We start from the raw sequence: 27453 nt of genomic DNA, 5'->3' as shown, positions 1-27453 counted from the left end.
TGATTTGAAGCTATTGGCACTTTGTTCTTAACTGACAGTTTTATCTCAGGGCCTTTCTCTTTAAAGAATTTGATTCATTAAGTCTGAGAGATTCACAGCTCAGACTTCTCAAATTAAAACAGCAACTAATTAAGAGGTCAGATAAGACGACAGATCTACCTTCCTCCTGTTGTTGCAGTCACAGGACCTTTCTGTTCACATACACACAGATGAAGAATTGCTATGACATGTAAGATGTTTTGCAGCTGTTTTAGTATTTACTTACGTTCCTTTAACACCTTTCAACAAAAATAAACACCAGTACCTTCCCCCCGCCAAAAAAAAAAGCTGTACCACACATCTCACAAACACATTAATAGCTTCATCTCTTTACATTTTATTGGCATACATCTCATAAATCACATTACAAGTTTTTTATATTTTTGTTTTTAATTTTTTTTTAAAATTTTCTACCTGATAATCTTAGGAAAGAAGGAAGGCTAGCTGAACATTAACATAATTTTATTTTGTTTGCTTGTTATCTATTCTTCCAATCTCTCAACCCGATTCATAACCATCAGAAATATTTCCTCCATATTATGTGATAAAATTAGCTTTAAAATCCGTATACAAATAAAAATGAAAAGATGATACTCCTTTTGGCTTGGTAAAAATTGAAATAGAAACTTTCTCTCTGGTTTCTATAAGAAGCACTAGTGATATAAAAATGTAGTTAAATGCTGCCATTACTGATTTAGTGAGTCATTTTTTGGGACAACACAGTGTGGGATCAACTGTCAGGCTTGGGGTAAGACAAATCTCTCAAATTATGACCATTGTTACTAGGTTATTTTCCCTCTCTCCTTACCTCCCTTTCTCTCCTCCTTACCTCTTTTTCACGTAAAGAACTCAGATTTGAGTCTTAAACTGTCATCAGTTGGAGTTTAAACTGTACTGCTTACCAAACATACACCTGGACTACTCATTAATTCTCTCTAAGCCCCAGATTCCTCTTCTCTTAGAAAAAGAATAACATATACATTGGGGAAGTATATGTTCAACTCTTTTTCTACTCTTTTGGTTATTTTTAGTTGGGTTGCTTGCTCTTATTAAAATGCTTCCACCTTTTCTATGTTTTGGATACAAGTCTATTACGCCCTTTTTTCCCAGTGTATGGTTTCTCTTCCCCTTTACTGCAAAGGAAAATTTGTAGGTAATGGAAATATGTATCATGTTATACACAACTCTGTATATTTTCCAAAAATCCTCAAATTATATGTTTATAATTGGTGAATTGTATTATATGAAATTAAACTTTAGAACTCATTTTAAAATATAGCCATGGTAGTTAAGAGTTTAAAAATTAGGAACTGTTTCCTATATAATTATTGGTAAGATTCAATAACATTTTAAAATTATAAGCATATAGGTACAAATTACATTTAACTAAGTACTGATTAAAAATGTCCATGGTCTTCAGTGACTATTCATTCCAGCAATAAATATCAACTAATAAAATATGTTGTAACTTTTACTTTCTCTGTTTGTAAGAATTTTTTTTGCAGGGATCTGTCAGAAGGAAATTCTTGTCTTCTCCTAAACAGTTTTATCCAAAAATAAAGATGCAATTACTGGTGACATTGATATATGTAATAAAATGAAGTCTTAAATAATGATCAATAATACTTCAAACATACAGTGTGAAGACAGCCTTTTCTATATAGCCACTTCAGCTAAGTGTTGTCACTATTTAAAGACCTCAAACTTTTCTCAATATTTCTGGCAGCTTATCCTAATGATTACAAACAACAAGTTGGATTTGAATCCTGGATCTAATCCTATCTAGTTGATAACCTGTAGATATGTGCTAAGCATCCCTGTTCCTCAGTTTCCGTGTCTCCTCCCTTGAAAGGTTATTCTGTTTTAGATATGTTAGTGTATGTCAGGGACTTTGTGAAAGACCTGTGATACTTTAAATGCTTAATGAGCACTAATTGATTTTTCTCCAAGCAGATGTCTGGAATTTACATACTAATACTTCAGAATCATATGTTCATTTTGTCATTTGTCAACCTTTCTCTGCTGTACCAATATCACCTTGCAAGGAGGATTTTGACACTTTTAGGATTTAGGCAGTGCTGTTTAATAATAATTCTGAACAGATTAAAACTCATTGAACAAACAACTGTGAGCAAGGATCAATCCTTTGAACAGAAAGGGAGGTTTCAACATAGACAGTTTAAGAGCATTACCCAAGATCAGTGAAATAATAACTGCATGAGCTTGGACTCAAACTCAGGTCTCTTTATGTCAAGATAATATTTCTATTAGTAAGCACTGTTCTCTGACTTGAAGGTCAGAAATCAATACTGTTTTTGTTAGCTCACTGTATTTGTCTGGACTCCTTAGGGACAAAAAAAAAAAAAAGAACAAAAGTCTGTACACACACAAAAATTTGTTTAGAAATAATCTAGTAGGAGATATAACAAATAGGAATAAGTATTTTCTTGCCTGGCCACAGCATACTACTGCAGTGTCTCATGGTATGTCTTCTGAGAGACAATATGTTCTGCTACATCTCAGAACAAGGAGAAATATTTTTTCTGCCTCCCCTCTCTCATCTCTCACTCCCATTGCTCTTTCATCCACATGTCTTATGGGCCATTTATTTTCCTGAACTTTCAGCTTGCCTTGCATCCCTAGGCAGCTAAATGAAAGACCAGAGCAACTGTGAATACTGTCTGGCTAGTGATCAGAAAAAGCAGTCTCCCTTGACCAGTTAACACTCCTCATGGTGTTTCTTGCGCTATAGCAACCAGGGCTTTAGCAGTAGCAAGCTAGGCCCATGAAAGCAATGATAAGACAAGCTAGTACAAGGGCTATTGTGGTCAGAAATCAAGATAAGTGGGCCAATCTGGGATGATGTACAAAATCTGACACATCTGACATCAAACTTGTTGGCATCATGGCTGGCTTACTACCTTTCTGATGACAAAACTGCCTCCTTCAAAAAGCTTTCTATTTTTAATTTTACTATCATCAGAGGATAAACTATACAAGTAGATCAAAGTGGAGTACTCACTCATGACATTCCAATATCTCTCTATTTATTGCAATAGATAATTTAAACTGCTTGGTATGGCATGTAAGGCCAACCACAACCTAGCCTCAACTTACCACTTTAGTCATATCTTCTTATTAGACTTCTACACTACAAAATATACCTCGGTTCCATGTATACCAAATACATTACCAAATAAATGACTGAGAATCTCAGTGTTTTGCAACATGAAACACTAATTTCTTATTCATACCAGTGTGGGTTATTTATGGCTCAGCTGAATGTAGCTGAGCTGAATGTCACTTGGGCTTGGCTGGACCAGATTTAAATCTTCTCAATGTATCTTTTTATTCTCTGATCTTAGTCACAGAACAACCACTATCTGTGATTTTTCTCATGTGCAGGCATGAAACTCAAGAAGAAATGTAAAAACATATGATGTCTTTTAAAGCTCTTTCCACTAACAGGCCCACCATCACTTGCCTACTCATGCTTCTGCCAAAGCAAGTTACATGGCCAAACCCAAAGTCAATGGCTCAGGGAATATTCTCTATTTATGTTGATGCATAACAAGAACGAGGGGAGGCTGTGAGAAAGATTACAATCTAATCAGCTCCCAAATATACAGCCTTCTTTTATGTCTATGTTTCTTTTATGTCTGGAATGTCTTTGAATAATAAATTCTGCTATGAGGTAAAGAAATTCTTATTTAAATGTCTATTTTTTAAGCACATGACCTACATATTTATTCAATCCTTACTGGAGTATAGCCCCTGCCATTTACTAACTTGTGCAAATGTTTATTTTTGGGAGTCAAGTTTATTCATAAAATATAATTGTACCTGAGTTGGGTTATTTTAAGGATTACACATATGTATTAGAGTGAGTGAATTCCTTTAAGAAAATAAAACAACAACAAAATCAGGGTTAAAGCAAATCTGAATAGCTTAGCAAGATGTAAATTTATTGCTTATTCACATAAAGTCCAATGTGGACATTCCTGATTTAAAGGTTCTTTCCCAAGCAGTAATTCAGGAATCTAGGTTGCTTTTATCTTGAGATGTAGCCATTTTCATTATATCACAGTCAGGTTTCCTATGAAAGAAGATAAGAGAATGAACACCAGGTATATAAACACTCAGGCCCAGAACTGCTATATGTAGATTCTGTTCACATTCCATTGCCAAAAGTTGTCACATGACTGCCAAGATGATGCAAGGAGGCTGAGGAATGTAGTGCCTAAGAGGTCCTTATGGAATGGAAATGAGAATCTGTGCTGTTTAACCATCCCTGCCACAGAATATAAAGTGCATGGTCCACTATCTGGTCCATATTACTCTCTCAATACACACTATACAATAAAGGTAGCCAAGTACATCATTGGAAAAAAGCATGTAAAAGAGAAATGGAAATTAATAGGAAGATTATAGAAATAATTCATAGTTAAAATATTAACCTAGATATTTTTTAAATTTTTGACATGTCACTGTTTAGATAAATCATATATGTTCAATTTTCTTTCTATTTTGTAATACCATTCAATTTTTCTAAAAATGCTCTTAATTTTTTAATTAAAATGAGCTAAAAGTAGTGTTCTAGGAAATTAACAATACATTTTCATTCCCTTCTGATCCATCTAACCAACTTCGAGATGGAATTAGAAGAATGCTAGTTTGCAGTTATAAAACCAAGCCTGAAAGCCACTTGTGCCCATCATCAATTATGTTTTCAATAACTAGAAGTTAGGATTAATAGATAGACCCATGTTTGTTGGTCTCAGGAAAAAAATATCGTTATCGTTCCCATTGCAAGGATACAGCAACATGTTTTCCCATCATGACCTTGTTTAGACAATTGTAAATGTTTTACTTCTTCTTAATCTCCCTTCTAAATGTTTTATTTCTTCTTACTCTCATTTGTCAGAAAGGATCATTGGTACTAATAACTCTTGTTCAAATATTCACTGGTGGGTGGTAATAGCTCTTAATATTACTATTATAATTTATTAACCAATTTGGCAACTTCCCTCCATGTAACTGAAACATTGAACAACAGTTGTTTGAAAACCATTACTTTAGAGAATGAAAGCTTTGTGTATTTTAAGCATAGTGCAGCCAGCCATGATCCAGGAAGTTTTCCTTTACCAAGCCCTTTCTGCAGTGACAGTTAATGCTAGGAAATAGTGTGTTATGGAATAAATTACTAGCTGGGAAATCAGGATGTCTGAATTCTAATACACATTTTGCTACTGCAAACTCTGTAACCTGGAGGGCAGCACAAAGCACAAAATATTACTGATGAAATACTGCTGCACATGTAAATGAAGTACAGAAATAAAAATGGCTGAGGGCCACTGTGCTAAGTAAGCTAGCAGAAGGCAGTTCACAGCTCAGGTTATATTCCAAATTGATGATGACACCGAGCTACATTTTCAAGAGAACTGATGTATACTCCAACCTTGGAAAAATTGCAATAAAGACCAACCAAGTGTCTCCGTGAGAAAAAACTTTTTGCATTGCCTCATCTCCTCTTGTCTCTTTGCTGTAAACTGACATTATTGAAAATATATGGAATATACATAAATATGAAGGATTTGACAAGCAGGGGAAGGATCAGGAACTAGAAACAATGGGATTTTCTGCAGCTTACATAAAAACAGATATCTGTTTTGTGCTCATTACTGTGTAGTTTTTGTTTTCCTATGGTCTATTGAACAACTTATTAACTGATACACACAGAGACACTCACACAATCTGTGGCAAACAAAAGTTGAATTAGATAAACTCAGCATTATTAAATGTCTTGCATGATTTTTACAAAATGCAAAACATTTACAAAATACAAAACATATTTTTTCTTTGTAAGAATACTATGATTAAAGGTGTGAAGATGGTGTTTCACAGAATAGATATTTTCTTGGAGGATCCATAGTTAACTGTTAAAAAAAAAACATTGTGTTTTACCCATTGATAGTTTACTTAGAGAAATAAACTGTGTATTCTCTGCACTGAACTCTAATTTCAACCTCCAGGGGCTAACTAATTTGTATTCAACAAGATTCAAGGCTGACTTTAGAGCATGTATAAAGGTTGTAGTAAAACGTGTAATACCAAAAAGAGAATAAAAATGTTTTAGTTCAATGGAGAGTGTAGCAAGTTTTCTCTTCATACCTCACGTACCACCCCAATGCTCTGTTAGACTTCAGAAGACTAGTCACAGAGCCAGAAGAAAAGGCATGTTTGATCATAAACAAGAGATGTATTTTTGGTGCAAATTTCAAGAGCAGTCACCAAACTGTTGGATTCCCCACATAAACTTGGACCCTGGTCTAGATGGAAGATTGGCCATTTCTCAGTTGCCCTTTTGAAAACAACATAGCAGGAAACTTTAAATACTGTTTAGAAGCATCTCAGACTTTTATCTCATATGAATTTTGTTGTTCTTTACTCACTTATTCTCATATGAATGCCTTCCTAAGTTTCAAAGTAATGCACCACTGTGTGTAAATTGTGCTTAAAAAAAAAAAAAGACTGGTTAAAAATAATCTCTTGATCTCAATTTCCCCACCAATGTTTCATATTTATTAAATTGTTTTTGGAGTTGAAGATCTAGATTTCTGTTCAATAGAAATTATAATCCCCAATGGGAGCCCCACAGACACACATATGTACAAACAATCTCTATAAATGTTGCACTTTTTCCTTTTTTTTTTTTTTTTTGAGACAGAGTTTCACTCTTGTTGCCCAGGCTGGAGTACAATGGTGTAATCTTGGCTCACTGCAACCTCTGCCTCCTGGGTTCAGGCAATTCTCCTGTATCAGCCTCCCGAGTAGCTGGTATTACAGGTGCATGCCACCATACCCAGCTTTTTGTATTTTAATAGAGATAGGGTTTCGCCATGTTGGCCAGGCTGGTCTCGAACTCCTAACCTCAGGTGATCCACCTGCCTCGGTCTTCCAAAGTGCTGGGATTACAGGCGTGAGCCACCGCGCCTGGCATGTTGCACTTTTGTTGTTGTTGTTGTTGTTGAAACAGGGTCTCCTTTGTCACCCTGAGTACAGTGGCACATACGTGGCTCATTGCAGCCTCAACCTCCTGGGTTTAAGCAATCCTCCCACCTCAGCCTCGTGCGTAGCTGGGACTACAGGTGCATGCCACCATGCCTAATTTTTGAATTTTTAGTAGAGACTGGTTTTGCCATGTTTCCCAGGCTGGTTTCAAACTCCTGGCCTTAAGCAGTCCTCCTGCCTCAGCCTCCCAAAGTTCTGGGATTACAGGTGTGAGCCACTGTACCTGGCCTAAATGTTGCACTATTAATCTGAGATTTCCCAAATGTTTTGGTCAGCTCATTGAGTTGGATTCCGATTTGGTATGTCTTTTCTGTCATACTTGAAGATGTTAAACATATACTAGTTCTTAGTTAAAACAATGATAGTCCAGAACATATCTATGCATATTTCTTAAGATAATGTTATTGAAATTAACATTATAAGCAATTTTATTTTTATTTTGAAAATATTTTATAGGCTCTACTTACTCATTTTTTTGTTGTTGTTCAAAAGCCTTTGGGAAAGCAAGAAAATAAATCGATTTGAAGTAAGAAAAAAAGTGTGAATGCTTCCCCCTTGTCACTATATGCTATTTATTCTTCTTCTGACAGAGCAATTGTTCCGGGGAACAAATGGATTTTGTCACTCTGCTGATTAAAACCAAATCAGTGGCTACTCATCACCCAGCAGAAAGGTGTCCAAATACTCTAACATGGCACAAAATGGCCCCTGAGATCTGTAACTTACCTTCTCTGCAGGTTTCCACTGTCAGCGCATTTCTGAATAAGCCAATGCACAACTTGTAGTTTCCTATTTGTGTCATGCTGCTGTTCACCTCATTGTTTATAACCATGCTGAACATTTGGCTTGAGAAACTCCTGTTCTTTCTAGAGCCAACTCAGGCACCATTCCTATTATAAAGACTTTTTGAAAGCACCATTCCTATTGTAAAGCCTACAACAGTTCTTCAGAAGCAGCACAAGGACTGCTCTTACCTTACTGTTTGAAGTTATCTGTTAGTGACTGCCTCCTCTATCCAGCTGTGATCTCCTTGAGATTTTAATGTGTTTTTAAATTCTGCCCTTTGCACACTTCAGTTTGCCTGGATGGATAGACAGACTGACAGATTAATAGAAAGAATTAGTCTCTGTTCTCTGGTAAAACAGAAAAAACAGGATTTTATAGAGCTATATAAACATATACATATATATATACATATTAATATATATTATGTATCTTTCTCTAAATAAAGTGATTTGTTATACGGAATTGGTTCCCTTGGGTCACATTGTTATGGAGGCTAAGTCCCATGATTGAAAGTTGGCAAGCTGGAGAGGCAGGAGATACACTGGTACAGGTCCAATCCTAGTATAAAGGCTTGACAACCAGGAGAATCGCTGATGTAGGTTTTAGTCTGAGTACTAGTCCCAAGTCAATGAGAAGACCGATGTCCCAGCTTAAAGTCAAACAGAGAGAGAGAGTGAATTCTCTCATAACTCAGTCTTTTTTAATTAGCTGTTTATTATCTTTTTTTTCTTCAGATTTTAAGTTCAGGGGTACATGTGTAGGAGGCGTAGGTTTGTTACATAGGTAAACGTGTGCCATGGTGGTTTGTTGCACATATCAACCCGTCACCTAGGTTAAGCCCAGAAACCATTATCTATTCTTCCTGATGCTCTCCCTACCCCTGTACCACACTCAACAACAGGCCCCAGTGTGTGTTGTTCCCTGCCATTTGTCCATGTGTTCTCATTGAACAGATCTAGATCTTTGAGGAACTGCCACACTGTCTTCCACAATGGTTGAATTAATTTACATTCCCACTAACTGTAAAATCATTGCTTTTTCTCCACAACTTAACCAGTATCTGTTGTTTCCTGACTTTTTAATAATTGCCTGACTGGTGTGAGATGGTATCTCATTGTGGTTTTGATTTGCATTTCTCTAATGATCAGTGATATTGAGATTTTTTCATATGTTTGTTGGTAGCATAAATGTCTTTTAGGAAGTGACTGTTCGTGTCCTTTGCCCACTTTTTAATGTAATTTTTTTTTTTTGTAAATTTGTTTAAGTTCCTTGTAGACTCTAGATATTAGACTTTTGTCAGCTGGACAAATTGCAAAAATTTTCTCCCATTCTGTAGATTGTCTGTTCAATCTGATGATAGCTTCTCTTGCTGTGCAGAAGCTCTTTAGTTTAATTAGATCCTGTTTGTCAATTTTTGCTTTTGTTGAAATTGCTTTTAGTGTTTTCATCTCGAAATCTTTGCCCATACCTATGTCTTGAATGGTATTACCTAGATTTTCTTTGAGGGTTTGTATAATTTTGGGTTTTACATTTAAGTATTTAATCCATCTTGAGTTAATTTTTGTAAAAGAAACAGGCCCAGTTTTAATTTTCTCCTTATGGCTAGCTAGTTCTCCCAGTACCATTTATTAAATAGGGAATCATTTACACATTGCTTGTACCTTTTTTGATAGAACACTAAAAACACAATTCATGAAAGAAATAATTGACCAGATGAATTTTATTGAAACTAAAATTTTTTGCTGAGAGAAAATGTTTGAAAAAGGCATATCTGATAAAGGACTGTAATCCAAAGTATGAAAAGAACTCTTAAAACTCAAGAAGGTGAACAGTTGAGTAAAAAATGAGCAAAAGATTAGAACAGACATCTCACTAATGAATCTATACAAATGTCAAATAAATATATGAAAAGGTGCTCAACATCATATGTCACTAGGAAATTGCAAATTAAGACAACAATATATCACTACATACATATTTGAAGGACTAAAATCCAAAACACTGATAGTATCAAATGCTATCAAGGATGTGGAACGATGGAAGCTTTCATTAATTGCTAATGGGAATGCAAAATGGTACAACTGCTTTGAAAGGCAGTTTGATATTTTCTTACAAAACTAAACATACTCTTACTGTACAAACCAGCAATCACAATCCTTGGTATTTACCCAAGTGAGTTGAAGATGTACATTCTCACAAAAACCTGCACACAAATGTTACTTGTAGTTTTATTCATAATTGTTAAAACTTGGGAGTCATCAAGATGCCCTTCAGTGGGTAAATGGATAAATAAAATATGATACATCATGCAAAAGAGTATTCAGCACTAAAAAGAAATGAGCTATCGAGCCAGCAAAAAGACATGGAGGAATCCTAAATGCATATTACTAAATGAAATATGTCATTCGAAAAGGCTATATGCTGTGTGATTCCAACTACATGACATTCTGGAAAAGGCAAAATTTTGGGGAAAAAGTAGTAAAAAGATAACTGCTTGCCATGGGTTTGGAGGGAGGGATGAATAAGTAGAACTCAAGAGTTCTAGAGGGGCAGCAAAATTTGTATAATGCTGTAACAATGGATGCATCCCGTTTGTCAGAACCCATAGAGTGTACTACACAGAGTATACCCTAATGTAAACTATGGACTTTGGTCAATAATCATGGGGTCATCAATTGTTAATAAATCTACCACACTGGTGTGGGATGATGATGGTGGGGTAAGCTGTTGTGGAGGAGTGGATAGTATGTGAGAATTCATTATATCTTCCATCTATGGTGAACCTAAAATTTCTCTTAAAAAAAAAGCCTATTAGTAATAATGCATTAATAAACAGCTTTCTTCTTTTTGGATATCTGGTGAAAGTTGAGGAGAACTGATCAGAAGGAACAAGAATGGTAGTTTAATCTGATCAGAAGGACTATGAATGGTAGTTTCATCTAATTTGTTTTCCTTGTGACTTACCACGGTTAGTAAAAAGAAACATCTCACAATTTTAGGCTTTGAAGGATTCTTTTCTTTTCTCTTTTCTCTTCTCTCTTCTGTCTTCACTCTTCTCTCTTCTTCTCTTTTTTTTTTTTTGTTTTAAACACAGAAGTCTGATGTCCATAAAGGGTTTTTCATGTGGATGCTCATTCTTTTAACCTGTCTATTTTTCTTTCATTTTCTTTCCAACAGACCCCCTTTAATTTCAACTGCCCACCTAGAGAAACCTTACTTCTTTCCTTTCAAAAAATAAACAAACAAAAAGTTTATGATGGTTTGTTAATCTCTCATTGTCTTTGAAATTCTAGTTTTTCCAGTTAGGGTCTATATAAATAAAGGCTTAGGGTTTGGATTTGTTTTTTCTTTTTGTTAACTTCTAAATGAGATTGGGTCATTTGAGAACAAGGAAAGCTGTGGATACATGTCTAGTCATTGTATTTTTGAAACATATAGAGGATGTTTTCCTCTAGACTCAAAAATGAAGAGAACTTTACTTTGATAAGTAAAATTATACACAAACAAAAGGCTGTTAACTTGTGAGTAAATTCTTTATATTAACATGACTTTCATCCTGTTTTTGTTGGAAAAAGAATAACAGTACTTTACAGAAGAACATTTAACTCCCAGAAAAAAATGCTTACTTTGCTTTAATTGAAAATTGCTGTCTTACCCACTTAGTAAGAGACAAACTACTTAGATTGTTTTTCTTTTATTGTTTTCTTCTTCTATAAAAAAGTTTAGAACTTCTTTATAAAATATTTGTTAGAAACAATTTTTTAATTAAAAAACTACAAAAAAATTATATCAATCACCCAGATTTAATAATTGTCAGGATTTTGTCTCATCTAGGATGTTTAATATATTTTTTTCTTACCTGAAGCATTTTAAAACAAATCCCAAACATCCTGATACTCTATTCATACATGTTTTGGTATGTATCACTAAAACACAATAATTTTATTATATAATTTAAATGCTATTTTTACATCTAACAAAATTTTAATTTCTTAATATAATCTATTACTTAGTCTAATATAATTTTCTTGATTGCTTCATTAATTTTTTTTCCCCACTTTCTGGTTTGTAGAAATAAGGATCTCTAAAGGCTTTTATATTACATTCTGTTGTTTTGTCTCTGAGGTGTCCTTTTTTTTTCTTTTGTAAACTTTTTATTTTGATGTAATAGAAAATTTAGAGAGCACTTATAGAAAAGTTTTAAAATAGTACAAGAAACCCCAATATATCCTTTAAACAGACTAACCACTTATTCATTACAGTTTGTACTATTTAAAAAAAAAAAATTCTATCTGTCTATTACTGATCCATCTGTGTGTGTGTGTGTGTGTGTGTGTGTGTGTGTATGTGTGTGTACATCTGTCTATGGATTTGTGGAGACATCCTGCTTTCTTACACTTAAATATCTTGGTGTATACTTCTTAATGAGAACATTTTGTTATAAAATCACAGTATGATTTTCAACCTGAAGAAATTTTATTTTAATACAATACTGCTATATAATCCAAAATTCAAACTTGATATTTTTTATTTATTTTTCTAACTTTTATTTTAAGCTCAGAATTCCATAGAATAGTTTTCAAATGTTATCTTTCCTTCTGTCTTAATTAACTACAATTATGTTTAAAATTTTTTCCTCATAAATTATTTCCTTAAACTATATTATGGTAAAGAGAAGGTAAATGTTTGATTTACTTTCCTTCCCCAATTTTAAATGAGTTAGTACCTTATTTATTGATGAACTGTGAGGATTTTTTTAAAGTGGTGACATAAACTTATGGAGTTTTATACATTTAATATGTTTCAATAAACTGAAATTATTTTTCTCTTCAGTGTGCACATTGCCCCATCTTACACTGTTAAACTACTTTCAAGGTGACTTCTATTTTTTTAACTCAGTGTTACATCCTTGATTTCTTACACAAGATTTCCCAGGCATATCTTGCAGCTTTTTGGTCCAAAGCTTTGAAATAACCATTTTTTTCCTGAAGCAATCCTGATTTCTTATACTGGGAAATTATGCTTACATACTACAATCTGGGCAATAGAGAGGCTTATCAGTGGTGAGTTGTCAATCACTTTTAGACTTTTCCAGTGGACATAAATAGGAATACACAGTTTCAATGAGAAATTATAAATTTATGCCATATTTTCAATTTACATTTAGTGTCACATGATTTTTAACACTCTTAATTTTGTACTTATGTCTCTCTTCACTGGGCAGTCTTTCCAGATACCTAAATATGGTGAGCTATTATGCACAGATTTTCTCTCAGTTCAAAGATAAGCTAACATGGTTCACCCTTCTCTTCTAGGTTCTATGTTGAATATTGCACTTGTTTCTAAATTGTCCATTGAAATGTGTCCTAGCACTCAACTTGTTCCAACCTGCTTGAAAGATAACTAGGTGTAAAACATAGATATATGAGAGATGGATTGCTTAGTTTGAAGGACATGATACTTAACCAGAATTGTACTTTATGTCATCTACTGAGAGATGATGCTTAGCACATTCAAGATCCAAGGTCTCCTTAGAAAATTTTATATACTAATTAATAGCGGTTTCCCCAGATGATGAGTTTCATTGAATCATTCTGCTTTTAGCTAACTTTAACCATTCCTAGGCAATGTCCATTAGCCTAGAAATCTGAATTGGGTAAAACATTCAATGAAGGACTAACTTATTCTCTATAAAAACATTTTAGTCATTATTTGTCCCCAGCCTACTCATGGAGGAGAAACTAAACACTGAGAATAACCCAGGCTCATATGTATATATATATATATATATGCACCCTACATATATATATATATATGTGCCCTACATACATACATATATGTGTGCCCTACATATATATATATGTGCCCTACTATATATACATATATACATATGTAATATGAGGCAAGCCCTACAAATACGTGTGTTATATATATATATATGTGTATATATGTATATATGTATATATGTATATATATGTATATATGTATATATATGTATATATGTATATATATGTATATATGTATATATGTATATATGTATATATGTATATATATGTATATATGTATATATATGTATATATGTATATATGTATATATGTATATATGTATATATGTATATATATGTATATATGTATATATGTATATATGTATATATATGTATATATGTATATATGTATATATGTGTATATATGTATATATGTATATATGTATATATATGTATATATATGTGTGTGTGTGTATATATATATATATATAAAAATTGGCATATATAAAATAAAATTGGTAACTTGTTTTCCAAGTTTACAACCCCTCCTTGCCTTGTGGGACATGAAGGTGCAGCTTCTGTTAGCTTAATATTGTCATGATATATTCAGTGCTCACGTTCTAACCCATTCCATTTCATCAAATTCAAGATCTGTGCACTGATTAGTAAAATGAGAAAGGAAAGCTAAAGAACACGTTCATACCCAGCTCTGTTTTACTGTGTCACTATGTCACATAACACGCTGGTTTTATGACATCTATTTTTACAACACCTCTTGTGCTACAATTTAATTTGACAGACACAGTGTCTCTGGAAAAAAAATCACAAAATAGTCTTAGAGCAAATAAAGTGATGCTGAAAGGACTTTGCAGCTAGAAAATATGGCATAAGGTTGGGCCAGTGCCCCTGACTGGGGATTGCCAATCAGGGGCACTGGCCCAACCTTATGCTGCATTTTCCTGAGCTCACAGTTTATGTATCCTCTTCATATGACTCACTACCTGAGCACTTATGGAGTCTTTTATTCTCTTGAATTCTTAGAGATCTTCTACCAAAGATTGTAATAGGATTAACTTATTCTCTCTCAAAACAGATAATTTTAGTATATTTTTGATTAGAATATATTTGATATTTCTAAGAACTGAAAAGTTTAAAACATTGCAATCATTTCAAATGTCTTATTAAAATTTATATTGTATGACAATTTAACTTTTTAAGACTGTTTTCTTGTTGTGGTAAGACATATGTGCTAAGAATGTCAAAGAACTCTGTATTGTAATTCAGTTCAAAATTTATTCTATTTTTAAAATCTTATAATTCCGATAAACATAGATTGAAAATGTTGTAAATGAGCCTGTTCACATTGAATTCATCTGAGGAAAAATGGGTTAGAATAGAAGAATCACTACTTTCAATAATCTAGGGGCAATGCTGTCCAATAGAATTTTTGGCCATGATAGAAATGTTCAATAGCAGTAATATCCTATATGGTATACAAGCTAGCCAGACATATGTATTAAGCAATTGGAATGTGGCTAATTTGCATAAATAGAACGAAATTTAAAAATGACATAATTACCTCACTAGATGCAAGAAAAGGCTTTTGATAAAATTCAGCATCTCTTAACATATAAAAACTCTCCATAAAATTAGACATCAAAGGCATATACCTCAAAATAATAGGCATTTATGACAGACACATAGCCAGCATCATAATGGGCACAAACTGGAAACATTGCTCTGAAAACTGGAGCAAGACAAAGATACCCACTCTGTCCATTCGTGTTCAACATAGTTTTGGAAGTCCTAGCCAGGGCAATCAGGCAAGAGATGGAAATAAAAGGCATCCAATTAGGAAGAGAGGACACCAAACGATCACTTTTTGTAGGCAATGGAATTCTATGCCTGAAAAAACTCACAGCATTTGCCCAAAGGTTCCTGGAACTTCAGTAAAGTTTCAGGATACAAAAATCAATGTAAAAAATCTGTAGCATTTCTATTAATCAACACATCACATCCAACTTGAGCCAAATCAAGAATGCAATTTTTTTCACAATAGCCACACACACACAAAAAATAACGAGGAATACAGCTAACCAGAAAGGGGAAAAATCTCTACAATGAGAATTACAAAACACTGCTCACAGAAAACAGATGAAATAAACAAGTGGAAAAATATTCCATGCTCATGAATAGGGTGAATCAATATTGTTAAAATGGCTATACTCCCCAAAGCAATGTAGAGATTCAGTGTTATTCCTATCAAAGTACTAATTTCATTTTTATAGAATGGAAAAAAAATTCTAAAATGTATACGAAACTAAAAAGGACCCCAAATCGCCAAAGCAACCCTAAACGAAAAGGACAAAGCCAAAGGCATCATACTACTTGATGACTTTAAACTATACTACAAGATGACAGTAACCAAAAGAGCATGGTACTGATACAAAAACAGACATACAGATCAATGAAACAGAATAAAGAATCCAGAAATAAAGCCATGCACCTAGGATCATCTGATCTGTAACACAGTTAACAAAAACAAGCCATGGGGAAAGAAATTCCTGTTTAATAAATGGTGCTGGAATAACTGGCTATTCAGATGCAAAAGATTGAAACTGAACCCCTTCTTTTCGCCATATACAAAAATCAACTCAAGATGAATTAAAGGCTTACATGTAAGACCTAAAGCTGTAAAAACTCAGGAAGAAAACATAAGAAATGCCATTGTAGACATAGTAATGGGCAAATATTTCATGATAAAGTTTCTGAAGGCAATTGCAACAAAAACAAAAATACACAAGTGAGACCCACATAGCTTCTGCACCGCAAAAGAAACTACCAACAGAGTAAACAGACAACCTACTGCATGGGAGAAAATATTTGCAATTGATGCATCAATTATCTAGATCTATAAAGAACTTCATAAACAAAAACCAAACAAACATATTTTAAAAAATGGGCAAAGGACACAAACATTTTGCAAAAGACATTCACCCAGCCAACAAGCATATAAAAATGCTCAACATTACTAATCATTAGAGAAATGCAAATCAAAACCACAATGACATGCCATCTTACACAGTCAGAATGGCTATTATGGAAAATGTCAGAAAATAACAGATGTTGAGAAGTTTGCAGAGAAAAGACAACACTTGTACACTGCTGGTGGGAATGTAAATTAGTTCAGCCTCTGTGGAAAGTAATTTGGAGATTTCTCAAAGAACTTACAACAGAACTACCATTCAACCCAGCAATCCCATCACTAGTTATACACCCAAAAGAATATAAAGTGTTCTACAAAAAGTGACATGCACTTATATTTTTATTGCAGCACTATTCACAATAATAAACATGGGAAATCAAGCTAGATGCCCATGAATGGTGGAATGGATTAAAAACGTGTTACATATACACCATGGAATACTATGCGGCCATTAAAAAAATGAAATCATGTCCTTTGCAGCACCATGGATGCAGCTGGATACCATTGTCCTAAGTGCATTAATGCAGGGACATAAAGCCAAATAAATTTTCTCACTTATAAGTGGGGTCTCAACGTTGAGTACACGTGGACACAAAAAGAGGAACTCTAGACACAGGGGCCTACTTGAGGGCAGAGGGCAGAGGATAGTGAGGGTCAAAAAACTACCTGTCAGGTATTATGCTTGCTACCTGGGCGACAAAATCATTTGTACACCAAATCCCAGAGACATGCAATTTTCCCATGAAGCAAATGTGCACATGTAACCCCTGAACCTAAAATAAAAATTTTAAAAGAGGGAAAAAATGTGGATAATTTGATTGTAGAACCGAAGTTTTAAATGTATTTAGTTTTCATATAATCATGTATTGGGTAGCGTACATCTAGGGACTGAGAAAAACTCGACACTCCTTGCTTAAAATTTTGTGGTGATTTAGGGTATTTTATTTATCATGTAATAATTTACACAGGATACATTTGCAGTAGATAGTGAGACTCTATTGAAATTTAGTTACAGTAGATCCTTGTATTTATAATGTCTTCTTTTTGGAAAATAAATTATATGGCAACTGGCCTTTGAATTTATCATAAAAATTATGATTCTTTCAGTTTTGTTATTAAAGAATGTGATGTGGAACTACTGAGAGGATTTTGTATGAAATCTGACTCTTTTTTTCATTTATGAGGTACTTTTTTTCCCAGTGTAATGTTATTCCTCCATCATAAACTCCCCCTTCTCCTATGTTGTTCTGAATTAATAGCAATATAGTTTGCAGTTTTCTCAGGTTGTAACCATTTCTTAATTGTGTGAAGAGGATGTGTCAAGAAAAGCAATGCCTTTTGTTTATTTGCATTCACTGCATCAGAAATAGTGAAATAAGTTACTGAATGTTTTGCTGCAAATAGTTTAAAATTACTTATTCAAATGAGATGAGATTTAGAAAGAGGTGACTCATTTCAAATCATGCAACAAAATTGATCAAAGCCAGATGCCATACTGTGTCTACCAAACTCTAATCTAGTTTTTTCTTTTCCACTATGTCAAATGGATGAAGTACCAATCATTTAACTATACTGGACTTGAGAAGAAATTAAATAGGTTTCTGCTTCTTTTTAATTATCATGATTTTTTCCCAGATGAATGAAAAGTCCTGTGTTCATAATGTCGGATACAATTTTTCTACTTGCGTTATGGTGCCTCTGCTGAAAACACACATACAAAATTAAGAATGTGGGATACTTCTATATTTAATGTGTTAAGAGTGTTGATTATGAAAGAAGTTAAATACTGCCAAATGCTTTTTCTTATTTATTGAGATGCTCATATGTTTTTGTCCTTTATTCTGTTCATGTGGTGTATTATATTTATAGATTTGTGTAAGTTGAGCTGTCCTTGCATCCCCTTGATAAATGATTCTTTGAATGTGCTATTGAATTTGGTTTGCTAGTATTTAGTAGAAGATTTTGCATCTATGTTCACAAAGAATATTGATCTGTAATTTACTTTCTTGTAGTGTCCTTATCTGGCTTTAATATTAGCATAGTACTGGTCTTGTAAAATAAGTTTGGAAGTATCCCCTCGATTTTTAAATATTTTTGGGACAAAGTTTGAGTAGCATTGGTATTAGTTCTTTAGATGACTTGGAGATTCAGTAGTAAAGTCATAAAGGGCTGGGCTTTTTTTGATGGGAGATATATTATTACCGATTCAACTTTTTACTCATTATTGATCTGTTCATATATTCTATTTCTTAATGATTCACTCTTTGTTGATTGTGCTTTCATAAATTCTAGATTATTCAATTAGTTGGTGTATAATTGTTCATATTAGTCTTCTATGAGACTTTACATTTCTAAGATGTCAGTTATAACATCTCATTCTTGTTTTCAGTTATTGGAGTCTTTTTCTTTTCATGAAGTAACATTTTGTCACTTTTGCTCATCTATTAAAAAGCCAACATTAACTTTTATTTAAATTTTTTTTCTGTTCATTTTATGTATTTCTGGTCGGATATTTATTATCTTCTTCCTTTTACTAACTTTGGGCTTAGTTTGTTCTTTTTTCTAGTCCCTTGAAGTGTAAAATTACGTTGTTTCTTTGAGATCATTCTTCTTTTTTGATACAGATGTTTATTGCTATAAACGTCCCTCTTATAATTGCTTTTGCTGCATCCTCTATGTTTTGGTATGTCATGTTTCAATTTTTATTTTTCTCAAGATACATTAAATTTTATTTTTAATTTCATTGACACACTAGTTCAGGAGCATGTTTTTTAATTACTGTGTATTTGTGAATTTTTAAAAATTTGATTTCTAGCTTGATACTATTGTATTTGGAAAAGATACTTTACGTGATTCCAATCTTCATAAATTTACTAAAAGTTGTTTAGTGGCCCAACAGATCTATCCTAGGGAATCTTCTATGTGTACTTGAGAAAAATGTGTATTCTGCTTCTGTTGCATGAAGTGTTCTGTACATGGCTTTTAGGTCCATTTGTCTAAAATGTAGTTTACAGTGTTTTATTAATGACTTTCTGTCAGATTGATCTGTACATTGCTGAAGGTGGAGTACTGAAGTTTCTTACTATTATGTTATAGTCTATATATTCTTTCTGCTCTATTAATATTGGCTTTACACATTTAGCTGCTCAAATTTTGGGTACATATATATTTACAATTGTTACATCTTCTTGATTATTTGACCCTTTTATTATTATAATAATTTAAAGAGACATTCTTTCTGTCTTTTTATGGTTATGACTTAAAGTCTATTTTATCTGATATAGGTGTAGCTAGCCCGGTTTCTTTTGGTTTTCATTTGCATGATATATATTTTTTTTATCCCTTTACTTTCAAATTGTGTGTGTCCTTAAACATGAAGTGAGTTTCTTGTAGTAGTATATAGTTGAGTCTTTTTTGTTTTTGTTTTATCCATTCAACTACTCTATTTCTTTTGATTGGAACATTTAACCTATTTATATTCAGAGTAATTATTGATATGTAAGGACTTATTACTACCATTTTGTTAATTGCTATTTGACTGTGTTATAGGTCCTTCATTCTTGTTTTACTCTCTTTCTGTCTTCCTTTGTGGTTGGATGATTTTCTACAGTGTTGTCTTTTGATTCCTTTTTATCTTTTGGATATCTAATATTGAATTTTGCTTTGTGGTAACCATAAGACATACATAAAACATCTCATAGTTGCAACAGGATAGTTCAAACTTATAACTTAACTTTGATCACCTAAAATAACTAGGCTTCTACTTATCCCACACACATATTTTGTTTTTTGATGTCACAATTTACATCTTTGTATATTGTATATTCCTTGACAAATTATTGTAGCTATTATTTTAATAGTTTTGTCTTTTGACTTTCTAAAGATATAGCTGATTTATACACCACCATTACATTATTAGAGTACTTTAAATTTCACTGTGTACTTACTCTCACCAGTGAGTTTTATACTTTATTATATTTTTGTTTTACTCTTTAGCATCCTTTTTGCTCAGCTTGAAGAACTCCCTTTAGCATTTCTTGTAAAATAGGTCTGTTGGTAATGAAGTCCCTTAGCATTCACTTGTCTGGGAGCCTTTAGTGTTCCTTCATTTATAAAGAACAACTGTGATGACTACAGTGTCCTTGGTTGGAAGTGTTTCAGCTTTAGCACTTTGAGTATATCATCTTATTCTTCCCTTGCCTATAATGTTTCTGCTAAGAAACTTGCTCGTAGCCTGATTGACTCTTCCTTGTATGTGATTTGCTTCTTTTCTCTTTCTACTTTCAGTATCTTCTTTTGTCTTTGAATTTTGACAGTTTTATTGTGTCTTGGTGTAGTCTTGTTTAGATTAAATATAATTGGAGACCTTTGGCATGGCTGTACCTGGATATTTATATATTTTCCCAGATTTTGAAAGTCCTTTGCTATCATTTCTTTAAGCAAGCTTTCTACTGTGTTGTCTCTATCTTTCTTAAACTGCTATAACTCCAGAGTTTTCTCTTTAATGTTGTTTTATAAATCTCATAAGATTTCTTCATTCTTTTTTCTCCTCTGAATGTATATTTTTTAGTAACTTGTCTTTGACTTCATATGTTCTCTCATCCATTTGATCAGTCCTGTTGATATTTTCTTTTGCATTTTTATATCATTCATTGTATTTTTCAGCTTCTGAATGTTTTTGTATAATTTTAATATCATTAAATTTCTAGTTTTATGTATTTTCTTGATATCATTAAATTGTTTTTCTGTATTTTATTGAAGTTCACTGAGCTTCTTTAAAAAATTATTTTGCAATCTTTGTCAGGAAGTTTATAAACTTTCATTTCTTTTCAGTGTCAGTTTCTGGTGCTGTAATTAGTCCCTTTGGTAGTATCATGTTTTTCTCATTGTTATTGATCACAAATAGAGACTTATTCTAGTTGTTTCAGAATGACTTTTTCTGAAAAAACCCATCACCAGTCAGCCCTTCTAGAGATACTGGGCAGGTCATCTGATGTGATTCATTGCCAGGCTTGTGGCTGGAGTACTCAGAAAGGAGTCCTAGTACCTCATTTAGTGGGTGGGTAAGCCTGGCACCTGGGTCATCAGGGTTGAACCAAATACCTGGATTTACCAGAGTAGATACTTTTCATTGTATCCACAGGTGTGGTCCTGGAGCCTAAGTCCCCAAGGATGTGCCTGGAGAATGTATTTGTTGGATCTGGCTTTAAGCCTGGGTCCATAGGGGCTGACCTGGCACTGGGATGGAACTTGACCCTCATCCTGCAGGAGTTGGCCATGTGCTGGGATAGGCTTGGTTTCTGGGTCCACTGGGATAGACTTAGAGTCTAAGTTTACAGTGGCTGTCCTGGAGTCTGGGTCTGCAGGGGATAGTCCTAGAACCTCAGTGCAGGGGCCGGTTTGGTGCTAGGTCTTCTAGGTTGGGGCTAAATCCTGGGTCTGCTGAAGGAGGCCTGGACCTGGTACTACTGAAGGCTTGTTTCATGGGGACCAACCTAGTGCTAGGGTAGTCATGGAGCCTGGGTGCACAGAGTTCAATCTACAGCCTAGGATTGTAGGAGCTAGTCTGGTGCCTGAAGACTAGGTCTGTGGAGATCAGCCTGTAATCTGTGTCCTAGAGGCTGCATGTACAGGTACTGGCCTGGAAGTTACATGGGGGCTGGCCTGGGACCTAGGTATTCATGGGTGGTTCTGGGGCCTAGGTCTGGGGGGGGCTCCCCCACCACTGAGGTCTACTGGCATGGATCTGGACCATGAGTCTGCCGGAGCTTGAGACCACAGGGGCTGGTGTGGCATTGGGTAGGCCTGAAACCTGTGTCTGCAGATGCCAGCCTGGTGTCTGAGGCAAGGGTTTCTGATCTTGTACTGGGGCAGGTTTGAAGCCTGGGGCTCTGTGGACTGACCTTGTTCTGGGCTGGTCTGGAACCAGGGGTGGCCCTGAGGCCTCAGGAACTGTGCTGGTGTTGGGTGGGCCTGGAAGCTCTATTTATAAGGGTTAGCTTGGAAGCTGGATCCACAGGTGCCAGTCGGATCACTATAGTTGAAAGGGCCAGCATGTTATTGGGACGGGCCTGAAGCCTCGGGCTCTGTGGGCCAGCCCGGTGCTGGGGATGGTCTAGAAACTAGGACCACCAGGACTAGCCTGACCTGGGGGCTGACCTGGTACTGGAGTAGGCCTGGAGGCTCAGTCTGCTGATATTAGATTTTACTGGGACAGGCCTAGTATTGGGGCCCAAGCAAAGTCTGGTGCTCCAATTTGCTCTCCACTCCCAAGTGGTGGTTATCTCCCTCCTTGCTGTGCTGCCTGGGGCTGGGGGAGGGGTAACACAGGTGATAGGGTTTGGCTGTGTCCCCACCCAAACCTCATCTTGAATTGTAGGTCTCATAATTCCCACATGTTGTGGGAAGGACCCGGTGGGAGATAACTGAATCACTGGGGTGGTTTCCTCCATAATATTCTCATGGTAGTAAATACCTCTCATGAGAACTGGTGGTCTTATAAGGAGAAATCCCTTTTGCTTGGATCTCTCATTCTCTCTTGCCACTGCCCTGTAAGAAGTGCCTTTCACCTTTGCAATAATTGTGAGACCTCCCCAGCCACATGGAACTATGAGTCCATTAAACCTATTTTTTTTTAAATTAATTACCCATTTTTGGGTATGTCTTTATGAGCAGCATGAAAACGGACTAATATAAGGGGTAATGTAAAACTATCATTTCTACCCATTTCAATGACTCTTGTTCAGACTCCACCCTTTTCTTGTTCCATCGTCATCTCCTTGCTGCAACCCAAGGTTTATTTCCTATGAAGTAGCAAGAGTGATTCAAACCCCGAAATGACTTCCCATCTCACTCAAAGTAAAAGCCAAGTTCTGTATTACAACCTATAAGGTCCTAAAGTATGACAATCAGTTTACTTGTTGGTTTCATTTTCTTCTCTCTCCAAATCTGCAACAGTGCCACAGAGGCATTGGTCAATGTTACGGAGAATTTCAAAACTAAGATGACTCTTTAGTGTTCTTGCAAGTTGAAACAAAGGGGCTGCAATGTTACACCTACCTAAAATTTAAATGAGACTGTGTTGCTAGTGGAATGGTTCCCTTCTGAAGAGCAGGATGTCTATATATGCAGAGGCTATAGTTTCAGGAAGAGGGGTACAAATTCCCCATGTGCTTCACTTGAAGGATGATAAATGGAACACTCATATTTCACACTTCTACTTCTGATCCCATGTATGTTATTTATGACAAAAAACTACATAATGGTTATTGACTTTAGGGTATAATAAATCCTTGAGAATGATACTTTCATTGTAGAGCTGCTGCTCTAGCTGCATATTCGAAATTCCATTTCATTATTAGGAGACCAGAAGACTCTAAGGCTGTCATATAGGATAGGAGTAGTGGATTATATCATAGTTTGACTAGTGATGCACTTCCTTTTCTATAAAGTGATTGAACTGCACGAAGAGATGCCATTGTCTTCAGCCTGTTTCAAAAAAGGACTTTTTTTTCCCCCAGATGCTAGTATTGTCCATAGGCAATGTCAAAATGTCAGTCCCTTTTAGAGATAGCCTCCATTACAAAAAGCTTCATATTCAAGGTTGAACACTCGCCAGGACAGTATACACCTATAGTACACAGTACTGATTGAGGCAGAAGAATAAAGAATTGTGTGTTGGGCTGAACAATACCCCACACATGTATCAGGTTATAATACCTGAAACTAGTAAATGCTACATAATTTGGAAAAAGCTGAAGATGTTTTATGAAAAATATAGGTCTAATAAGCCACAGAAGACTACTTATGAAGATGATTTTAGTTTGGTACACTATTTTATTTTTCTCTCTGGCTTGTCTTATGATTATAGTTGCAATTGTGCTGCTCGCATTGCACAAGGAAGGTCATAAGAGGGAGAATATTTTTCAGACAGGGGTCATGCTATATCAGTTAGATGCGGTTTACAAATTAAAAGTTTTATTTGTGAACACTCAAGCTCTAGTCTAACTAGTTCTGTCATTTTAAGCAGAATATTTCCATAATTTACTAGTCTTCATAAGACAATAACTTGTGTGGGTTGAAAGCAAATTATTTTTGCTCATTTTCCACAATTAGGTTTGTTTGTGTGTTTTTTTAATCTTAGAAGAAATGTAAGGGCACGTTATTAAAAATTTTATTCTACCACACAACAGATGTAACAGTGGATGACACCACCCACAGAGGACAACACAATAATAATTAAAACAGAAAGTAATACATATCTAATGGCTTTGTATTTGAAAGGATGAAAACATTTTCATGAACATTCAAATTTTTCTCTTTTGAGAAAACACTTAAAAATGTTTATAGGTCCAGAGACTCATACATTTACATCTTCTAATGAGAGACAAAATATCTCCATTTTGAGGAAAAGAAACATCATTAAACAGTCTTGTTTTAAAATGAATGCTTGTTCACTCTCCTGTCACCCAGATCCATGTATTCAACGACTGTTAGAAACGAACTTTATTAGGAAAGTGACAAGAACATTTTTAATGGCTACATACATTCACTTTGCTAGGAGTTCTCAGCGCCTACATCTATAGATATCTACTCTGATAACTATAACAGGGACCAGATGTCTGGGTAAAGCTTAGACTTACACTAATTTAACCCTTCATCTTGTAGAGAGTAAAGAGTAGTAAGTTGCTAAGAAAACTGTTTTTGAATCAGGACTGGAGGGTTAGTATCAAAATTGTGGCCCTTAAGAACTGAGTGTTTGTAGTTTTTTTAACATCTCTCTGTCAAGCTGCCAGGTGTCCAGGTAGTCAAACAATATAATGAATCAAACTGAACATAATCATCAAGCTTGTTCTTACCGTGGCCATGTAAGCAAGGGACAAAATATGATGTCACTTCCCTCGAGTTCCATTTCTCTGAAAGAGACACTGCTTCCTTGGTTTGAGGGTAGGGAAAGGTGGAGAAGTACTGAGTAAGAATGGAGAAAAGTGTTTAGATAAGGCAGTCTTCACAGAGGCACCTGAAAAGTGCTTGAGCTGAAGCATGCCTTCCCCGATAAGAAATCTCTAAACTGAAGGGCCTGAGCTAGTAATGCAAACATGCCTATGACTATGGATGGCTAAGAGGGACTGAGTCCTGAGTATAACTCTTTTGAGAAGGCTAAGAGGGACTGAGTCCTGAGTATAACTCTTTTGAGAAAACTGTAAGGCACCACCACGTGTGCTGTGGGAAGGGTAGCTTTCCCTCATGAGGCTTGGAAGGCAAAGCCTTTGCAACTGCCTATAGTCAGTCAAATATTTTACAAAAGATTTTGCCTGGAGCTGGACCCCTCACTCACAGTCATAACAGGTATTATACATATTCTCAAAAGTTCCACAGCTTAACATTATTAGCTTTTATTTCTCTTTCATGTTGATCAGGCAGCACTTTTTAAAAATGATAGCCTAAGAATCCAGGCTTTTTTCACATAATAGCATTGACAGGACAATAATGTGACCTTTGAGATCACTGTGGAAGGAGAAGAAGAAAAATACAAAATATCACTACCCTCAAGAACTAATGGTCTGACTTAAAAATGGCATCTGTCATCCCTGGGGGAGCCTTGTTGACAGAACCCAGTCATATGCCTACAAAGAAATTTTGGGTAATACAGTTTTTTTTTTTCTGTATTAGAAATAAAAAAAAACAGATAAAAAATAGTATTGTCTCTACAATATACTGTGAGACTGTTTCCTCATCTTTAAAGATCTATGGTAATACTTCATCATATTTTGCAAGAATTTAGTAAGAAATTGCTATAAAATTATTAGCATAAATCAGGTATATAATAAGCTGTCAATAAATACTAGGGACAATCATTATTACCTAAGGTCATTTTCGATGTCTTTAGCCAATACCTATTCTTTGACAAACAAGAGGAAAAAGCAGCTCTGATCATTAAAAATGTCATCAGTTGCTCTGCAACTCCACTGAGTGGGGGGATCAGTGAGAAAAAAAATGAGAGAGAACAAAACAGAGTAATAAAAGTACAAGCACAACTATTTCAAAAAGAAATTAATATACATCCAATGAATGGAAAATTAGACATAGGCACACAAGAAAAAAGTGAGAAAAAGAACATGAAAGTATAACAGATGGAAATTTCAAAAAAAATTAAATTGAAAAAATAAACCACCTCATGTTTAGTAACAGGCTTCATGAGAGCCCCTGCTTACAAAAACAAATAAATGAAAAGGAAAGATTAGCGTGAGTATTATTAAGAGTTGGTTTTGGGAGACAACCCACAGAATGGAAAAAAAATTGCAAACTATGCATTTGACAAAGGTCTGATATCCACAGTCTATAAGGAACTTAACAAGCAAAAATCATTCCCACTAAAAAGTGGACAAGGACAGGAACAAACACTTCGCTAAAGAAGATATACATGCAGCCAACAAGTATACGAAAAAGAAATGTTCAACATCAGTAATCATTAGAGAAACACAAATTGAAAACAGTGAAATACCAACTCACATGAGTCAGAATAGCTATTTTATTATAAAGTCAAAAAATAACAGATGCTGGTGAGGTTGCAGAGAAAGGAAAATGCTTGTACACTTCTGGTGGGAATGTAAATTAGTTAATCACTGCGAAAAGTAGTTTGGAGATTTCTCAAATAACTTAGAACTACCATTCAACCCAATCTCATTATTGGGTATATACCCAAAGGAATATAAATCATTCTACCATAATGATACGTGGACTTGTATGTTCACCACAGCACTATTCACAATAACAAAGACATGAAATCAACCTAAATGCCCATCAA

The 27453-nt window shown here is 34.8% G+C and overlaps 1 long non-coding RNA gene across 1 annotated transcript in view; it reads right to left on the bottom strand.

The window, feature by feature from the left end:
- Positions 1 to 3984: 3984 nt before the first annotated feature.
- LOC134762124 (uncharacterized) overlaps positions 3985 to 27453 on the bottom strand; it is a 357387-nt gene continuing 333918 nt past the window's right edge. Inside the window, exons 5-6 of the long non-coding RNA XR_010141788.1 lie at positions 8085 to 8208; positions 3985 to 4135 (exon numbers count right to left, since the gene is read on the bottom strand). This is a non-coding gene — a long non-coding RNA (uncharacterized LOC134762124). The remainder of the gene's footprint in view (positions 4136 to 8084; positions 8209 to 27453) is intronic.

Source organism: Pongo abelii, chromosome 9 (genome assembly GCF_028885655.2).
Source record: "Pongo abelii isolate AG06213 chromosome 9, NHGRI_mPonAbe1-v2.0_pri, whole genome shotgun sequence".
NCBI lineage: Eukaryota > Metazoa > Chordata > Mammalia > Primates > Hominidae > Pongo > Pongo abelii.
This window is presented reverse-complemented; position numbering and strand designations above follow the sequence as displayed.